Source organism: Dipodomys ordii, unplaced genomic scaffold (genome assembly GCF_000151885.1).
Source record: "Dipodomys ordii isolate 6190 unplaced genomic scaffold, Dord_2.0 Scaffold85, whole genome shotgun sequence".
Taxonomy (NCBI): Eukaryota; Metazoa; Chordata; class Mammalia; order Rodentia; family Heteromyidae; genus Dipodomys; species Dipodomys ordii.
Window position 1 is genome coordinate 3452648 of NW_012267301.1, and position 8220 is coordinate 3460867.

The 8220-nt window shown below is 40.5% G+C and overlaps 1 protein-coding gene across 8 annotated transcripts in view; it reads left to right on the forward strand.

The window, feature by feature from the left end:
- Positions 1–464: 464 nt before the first annotated feature.
- Csnk1a1 (casein kinase 1, alpha 1) overlaps positions 465–8220 on the forward strand; it is a 47818-nt gene continuing 40062 nt past the window's right edge. For 3 of the 8 annotated variants that reach the window (XM_013025547.1, XM_013025550.1, XM_013025551.1), the window contains exon 1: positions 589–691. The gene's annotated coding sequence lies outside the window, so the exon portion shown is untranslated. Of the gene's footprint in view, positions 485–584; positions 692–8220 lie in introns of those variants that run through there. The other 5 variants (XM_013025552.1, XM_013025553.1, XM_013025549.1 and 2 more) reach the window with 3 other exon arrangements.

Here is an 8220-nt window from a genome sequence, read left to right on the forward strand (position 1 = left end):
CCCCCACGGCGGGGCCCCCTCCCCGGCAGCACCCCCTCACCCCACGGCGGGCCCCGGTCCCCGGCACGCACGCACCGGGCCCTCCGGAGAGAGCCGGCCGTCCGTCGGGCCTGGCCGCCTCCCCCGCTCTCTGTTCCCTAAAAAGGAAGGCACCAACCAGAAGGGCTGGGTGGAATGTGGAGTTTCCTAGCCTGAGAAAGCAGCTCTCTGAGCCTTTCAGACCGTTATTGAGGGCGAAGTGTGTACACGCGCGGGAGCTCCCCGTCCTTCTCGGCATTTTTGGCATCTCGATCGCGCGGCCGGACCGCGTCCGATCGCGTAGGGTCCTTCAGAGCCCCCGCTGACCGACGTGCGTTCGAGGCTGCTGCCTCTTTGATCCGCGCGTTTCGGAGGACGGGCCAGTTTCGTCATTGATCCTCCGAAGCGGCCTTTGGGGCTTAGTTGCCGCATTTGTAATTACAAAGGGAGCTTTCACTTCCTCCTCGTAAGTCTCGTTTGCGAGCTTCGCCTAATGTCTTCTCTGCTCTCCCAAGTGACATTGAGTCCATTGGGATGTTGATGCCATCATCCCTCTTTCCCTGCAGGAAGTGGCAGTGAAGCTAGAATCTCAGAAGGCCAGGCATCCCCAGTTGCTGTACGAGAGCAAACTCTATAAGATTCTTCAAGGTGGGGTTGGCATCCCCCACATACGGTAAGAACCCATAACCCCCAGGCGATCCACTGGGGCTAGTGTGAAATGGGAAATGGGGTAAAGGTAGTTAATGGGACCAGCCAAAATCCTGGTCTTGCTATTGAGTTACCTGGGTTCACTACAGGCTGTAGTTTCCAGTGAACTGTTAAGTCACGATGATCATTGAGGAAATACGAGTTTGCTACACTCAACCCCATTTTAACTCCCGTCATTTTGTCTCCTCTTCCCCGAGCTTTCGTTTGAAGTTAAATAAGCAGGACATCTTTGATCCCTAGAGGAAAGGCTGACCGCTGCTTTCTATAGGGTAGCACCCCTGCTGTTTGAGGTTTGTCCATTGAAGTGGATTTGAAGGTGCCAAAGTGACGGGGCTCAGCCAGTTTGGGTTGCTATTGGAGCTGGCTTGGGAAATGGCTGCTCTTTTGTTGTGTTTTTGTTCCAACATGTCTTCCTCCTCCGCTTAGAAAATGGCGGAACGACGTGACTCAATCCCATGTTCCTGCCCTTTTTCTCAGCGTGGGTTCACAAGTGGGCCTTCCTTAATTCTGTTTTAGAAAACCCAAATGGATTAACTCTTTGAAAAGACAAAAATAAAGCTGTGGGGTTCAAGGAAGGAGATGGCATAATGACATGTTGATGATCTCTTGTAGCAGATGTGACAAATAGTTTAACTAGAATAGTGTCAGATTCTTCATATTCTTCTCTTCCTAAATGGTAATGTTGGATACATTCAGTTCATATTAAATTGCTATGGTTAATGGCAAAGGTAGTTTGAGCAAGACCAACTGTTGAAAGTTTCTTATCAGCTGTATTAAAGGAAAGCGCTTAACCACAGTTTGATTAAGTAATTTTGACCTGTTGATCCATGAGTAAAAGTTTGAGGAAATTATGGCCTTTTGAAAAAATGAGATTTGGTGAATACCAAAACTCATTAGGAAATAAAGGATTTTTTTAAAAAAAGGCCAGATGAAAAGACTGTTCTTTCAAATGGTTAATTTTATTCTAGTGAGCTTTAGAGTAGGTTTTTGGCTTTTGAGATTAAAGAATCTTTTTCTAGAATAGAACCTAAAATACAGTTTAAAACCCAGCTGCTTTCTAGCAGTACTCAAAAATAACATTTACAGAATGACTCAGAATAGTTATGAATTAAATGGAATGATATATAGTTTTCTCTTTTTCTATTCCAATTTCTATTTTTAAAAACTTGAAGTGCTAGAGGAATTCAAGCTTGGAAACAACCAAAATAACATATATGAAAACAGTCCAATATGACCTTCATTTTTAATGGAGAAATGAAATGGGGAAGTAAATGATTATAAGCAATAACTTCTGTGGAAGAAAATTCTACATTTATCTTCTGTGGTAAAAATTAATGTGAAAATCAAGATGATCCACATTTGAAGTTTGTAATATTTTCCCTTAAAAAAAGAACAGAGAAATCAGAGCCCTGGCTGCTGCTTGGTTGCTTTCCATCAGTATAGTTTTCCCTAGCATTTTTTACAGGTGTAAAAAATACACTCATACAGTATGAGGGTATTTGTGTCTGATACCTTTCACTTAGCATCATGTTTTGGGAGATTGATTTGTGTTGGGAGATTTATTAGATTTCATAAATTGGGGTAGAATTTAATATATTTGGGGAAATTTTTCTAAACATCTGTTTTCAGAGCTACACTCAAGTACATGCTCTTTTATCTGGTAGTTTATATTTAAGGATAAAGCAGACAGTAAGGGCCATGAGTAATATACTAAATAAACACATGAATAAATGAAATTAACTTGTGAGCACACTAGTAGGTGCCTATTATAAGATGGTTAAGTGCTGAGAGTTAAGGTAGTTATAAACTCTCTGGGTGACATTAAGGAGATAATCTGTCTTTCAGATTAAGTCTTCCTAGAAGAGAAGATGGGATTTCAGGATCTGGCTGTAGGGAAGAAGAAAGCTTGGGGAACTGGTTGGGGAGGTCATCCAAGAAGAGTGGCTTCTGGGAGTGGTTTCTAAAGCAGAATGTGGTAATTGGATGAGTGAAGAAAGTGCATTTGTTTTAGAAGTGGTTTGGTAAGTTATATAGAAACAAAGGTAGCTCATTGGTTTCAAAGTGACTGAAAGGACAGTTTTCCAACTCAATAGCATAAAAGGCAGAATTACATAAACATTGTTGTTTGAGTGTCAACATTTCCCCAACTTTCTAATTTGTTCCTTACTATTTCTGCATCACTAGTTCATAATATATACCTAATAAATATTTACTTGAAAATAATGGACAAAGTTGGCAGTTTAGTGTTGACTAGTTTAAAGTAGTCTGTATTGTTAGTCATTGGTTTAGAAGTGTTGACACTACTTACAAAAAATTACCCAGGCACTGGTGGGTCATGCTAAACTACTCAGGAGGCTGAAATCTTAGGATCATGGTTCAAGCCAGCAAAAAAATTAAAAATACCAGATTAATTTCCTACATACATCCTCCTTCCTGTCAAACGCCCCTCCCCCCCAACCTCTGTTTGTAGGATTTGCTTTAAGGTATTTAGGTATATTCTAAAACAAAATTACCTAACCTATATAGCCCACTTGCCTAATCAGGGTTTTCCTGTGTAATTTAGGGATCTGAAATAGAAGCCTAGCCTTCAGTATAAAGAGCAAAGTTGAAAGGATGGCATAAATCTTTGCAAATTGTGAGTTTACATCTAGAAAGTTCTGTTGTAACCCTATTTTTGCCACTTGAATTAGCATCCTCCCCCCCAACTTTTTTTTTTTGCCAGTCCTGGGGCTTGAATTTAGGACCTGGACACTGTCCCTGAGCTTCTTTTGCTCAAGACTAGCACTGTACCACTTGAGCAACAGCGCCACTTTCAGCTTTTTCTGTTTCTGTGGTACTGAGGAATTGAATCCAGGGCTTCATGCATGCTAGGCAAGTGCACTCTACCACTAAGCCACATTCTCAGCCTGAATTAGCATTCTCTTGAGAAATAACTATAAACAGAATGTGCTAGTCAATGCAATTAGATATTGGAAGTTTGAGCTCTAGATATTCATGTAGTGTTGAGTGGGCTCTGTGGGTTAGCAGTTCCTCATCTGTAAAATAAAAAGAAATTTATTTAGTTTTCTAGTTTTGTTTGGATTGGAAAGTACAGGGCAGAAAAGCAGTGTGTGTGTATGTGTGTGTGTACGTGTGTGCGTGTGTGGTAGGAGGGTATTCTTTGTTTTTGTATATCCTGCTTCTGGGTCAGGTTTTAGTAGGGTCAGGGACCCCTACTTCTTACCTAGTTGAACTTGGATCTTTCAGTTCTGGAATTTTAATACTTGTTTTCAGAGACTCTCAACTAGAAAGACATTTTATCAGTTTGATGTTATGTTACTTTAAATGTTATTTTAGTAAGAAAATACCACATAAGGCTTAAATAGCAAGTTTCTGGTAAATCATATATTGACCATTTAGAAGAAGTAATATAAGAGACATACTTTTATAAAGAAATCATGTATATTGGGGCTGGGAAGGTAGCTCAGTGGTAGAGCGCTTGCCTTGCATGCCTGAGGCCCTGGGTTTGATTCCTCAGCACCACATGAGCAAAAAGAAAAAAGCCAGAAGTGGCTCTGTGGCTCAAGTGGTAGAGCGCTAGCCTTGAGCTGAAGAGCTGAGGGACAGCGCCTAGGCCCAGAGTTCAGGCCCCATGACCGGACCCAAAAAATAAAAAATAAATCATGTATAAAGATGGGTGGGAATATAGGAGAATTGCTCCTGTCTTCTGTTTGTTAACCACAACTTTATTCCCTGTCTGAATGTGAACCAACCTTCCTTCTTTCTTTCCTTCCTTCCTTCCTTCCTTCCTTCCTTCCTTCCTTCCTTCCATTGGTTGTGGGGCTTGAACTCTGGGCCTGGGCGCTATCTCCTGTGCTCTTCAGCTCAAGGAGTGCTCTACTGCTTGAGCTACAATGCCACTTCCGGTTTTCTAGTGGATAAGAGTCTTACAGACTTTCTTGCCTGGGCTGGCTTTGGACCGTCATCCTCTGATCTCAGACTCCTGAGTAGTGTGAGCAACTGGCACCCATTTCAGTCTTTCTTGTCAGCATTAAGCATGAGTGATAATATAATGCTGTTATGAGAGAACAAAAATGGTAACTACGTTTGATGTGGATTTTTATCTCAATATGTAACTAAATTCCCACCACTCTAGAAGTGCTTTATATTAGTTTATTTAATACTATAATGCTAACTAGCATTTTTGATCTGGACAAGACTGGAGGCATAAGTAGTCCCATCATAAAATTAGTCCACTGAATTCTAGAAGAGTTACCAGAGTCTGCCTCTCAATCCTCCTGGCAGCCATTATCCACCTATCTGTCAAGATCCCTTCATACTTGCTGATAGATTCCCTCCCTTTTCATTCAATGATACTTTGCTTTGGTTTCATGTTGATATATTCAAAAGCTCTTCTGTAAGTGTAAGTAAGCTAAGCTAGGGGTGTGAATCAATGTTGGAGTGCTTGTTTAGCACACAGAAGCCCTGGGTTCATTCACCAGCACCATACAAAAATTAATGTAATTTATTAATGCACATTATTTAACTAGAGGTTTATAATTTGGGATATTATCCCTCTTGAACTCATAGGTTGTAGTTTAAAGTTTTTTTGTTTATTTTACATCTTATTTGGAGTAAATACTTGGGGACCCATGTGAAGTATATAGGTTTTTTTTAGTCATTTTTAGAGCTCATTTTATGTCAAAAAATTTAATTGTACCTACCTAAAGTATTAAGAAAGCTTTTTCGCATGGTCTTTTAATATTTAGTAAAGGATTTTGCAATCAAGAATGCTGTCATCATCAGCACACATACATACGAAAAAGAATCAGGCTTCTACTTTTAATATTTAGTAAGGGATTTTGCAATCAAGAATGCTGTCATCATTAGCACCACATACATATGAAAGAGTCAGGCTTCTAGGTCATTGGTAGAAAACATGCTTAGCATGTAAAGGCACTGAATTCATATCTCAGTCCCCCTCTCCAGACTATAATCAAATAAAACTAGTTTTTGGAGTGATTGTTAAAATTTTGAATCATTCAAATTGGTCCTTAATTGTGTGTGTGAATTCATGTGTATATGTGTATGTGCTAGTACTGGGACTTGAACTTGGCTTGGTTGCACCTTCTTTGCTCAAGGCTATCACTCTACCACTTGAGCTATAACTCCCAAGCTTTTTGCTGCTTAATTGGAGGCAAGAGTCGATTTGTCTGGGCTGGCTTCTAACTGCCATCCACAGATCTCAGTCCTGAGTAGCTAGGATTATAGGCATGAATCACTGGAGCCAGCTACCTTAATTTTTTTTTTTTTTTTTTTTGGTAGTTACTGGCCTTTGAACTCAGTACTTCTGGCTTGTTAGGAACCTTCTAACAGGGCTTGAGCCACCAAACATAGTCCTTTTGCCCGGGAGTGTGGAGGTGTGGGGTGTTGAACAATGTAGCCCAGAATGGCTTTGAAGTCATGGTGCTCCTGCTTCAGCCTCCTGAGTACTAGAATTATAGGCATATGCCACCATGCCAGACTCTCTTTACTGCCTTTGTTTCCAGTCTCCAAGGATTCTTAAAGTTTTACATAACTAATACACACTGAATGAGCATAAACTGGTACATGTCTTAATAGGGTTTTTTAAAAGTGATGTAATATACATACACTGAAATTTGTAGGTGCTAATATGTGATTAAAGAAGGGTACCTGTGTAAGTCTGGTAATCATAATGGGGAACTAGCGTTGGCAGAAAAATCCATGAATCTCCAGTTAATCAGCAAAATTGGAAGTGGAAGTGTGGCTCGAATGGTAGAGCACAAAGTCTGGAGTTAAAGATCCAATACCAGTGCACACAAAAATATATAGTTGGAGTTTTGACAGTGTATATACTTGGGTAACCCATACTGCCCTATTTTTTTTTTTTTGCATACACACTTAATTCTTTATATAAGGTAGTTTTTATGACCTAAGGGTATATAGGTTTTGGTGGTACTGGGGTTTGAACAGTGCATTGCACACATTTTAAGCATAGGTTCTATCACTTGAGCCATGCCTCCAGCCATTTTGTTCTAGTTAGAGATAACAGGCTCACTTTTTGCCAGGCTGGATGGACTGTGATCTATGATTCTCCTAGTTACACTTTTTCTATCATAACTGGAGTGGTGAATGGGCTCCACCATGCCCAGCTTTGTTGAGATGGAGTCTTGTTAACTTTTTGCTTTGGCTGGCCTTGAGCCAGAATAAAGTATTTGATAAAATAAAAGATTACTGTCCATTTCCTTGTGCAGTACTTTGTTCTTAGGTTTGAGGTTTGTCTTTAGTAAGTACTTTTGAAATAAGGGAGTATTTGGTTGAATTCAGTGTAACTAAATGTTTGTAAAACAAACGAACTAACAAGCATCTAGGCCTTTATAAATCTCTGAATCAGTACAACAACACTGTAAATTAAGATTTCATGTAATATACCAGGGTGGTTGATTTGCGAAGCTTTTGAGTAGATCTTACTCCCTTTTAGCTATACAGTGGTTCCCAAATTGTGCCCCCCACACTGGATTCACATAAGGATCTTTTTTTTTTTTTTTGGTTGGTTGTGGGGCTTGAACTCTGGGCTTGGGTGCTACCCCTCAGCTCTTCAGCTCAAGACAAGCGCGCTATACTGCTTGAGCCACAGCACCACTTCCGTTTTTCTAGTGGTTTATTGGAGGTAAGAGTCTCATGGACTTTCCTACCCAAGCTGGTTTTGAACCGTGATCCTCAGATCTCAGCCTCCTAAGTAGCTAGGATTACAGGTGTGAGCCACTAGTGCTCGACCACATAAGAAAAAATTTGTCAAATGAATTCCAGGAAATGGAAACATGGGTTTTGTTGTTGTTAGTGTTAGTGGTGCTAGTGTTTGCTTTTGCTTTGGGTTTTTCTTTTATGGGGGAACAGAAGGGCACAGAAAGGGAGGGAGGAAAGATGAACAAATGCAATCATGCTATTCAATAGACACTATATAGAAAATGAACTATGTAACTTGGGGCCAGAGACACAAGGAGGGGGAACAGGGAAAACGAAGGAAGGGATGACATTGTCCAAAAAAGAAATGTACTCATTACTTATGAAATAATAACCTCTCTATACAACACACTAATAACAATAAAAATACTATTTTAAAAAAGAAAATAAAGAATTATCATCTGAGTTTTTTATTAGGTTGGTTTGGGGTTTGACCTGGATAGTACTTTTTTTTTCAGCACTAAGGTTTGAACTTGGAGCCTTATGCCAATGCTCTTCTGCTATCCAGCCCTTCAGCCCATTAGAGTGTATGGTTTTATCAAGGCACCCCTAGTGATTTCGATGTGCAGCTGGAGGCACTGTACTGTGCCATATTTTGGTTAGTAATTGCACCAGGAGCTCATCTGAGGTTCAAAGCCAGTATAGGCAGGAAGGTCCGAGAGACTCTGTTCTCCAATTAACCATCAAAGAGCTAGAAGTGGAACTGTGGCTTAAATGGTAGAGGGCCAGCACAAAGCTCAGGGAAAGTGC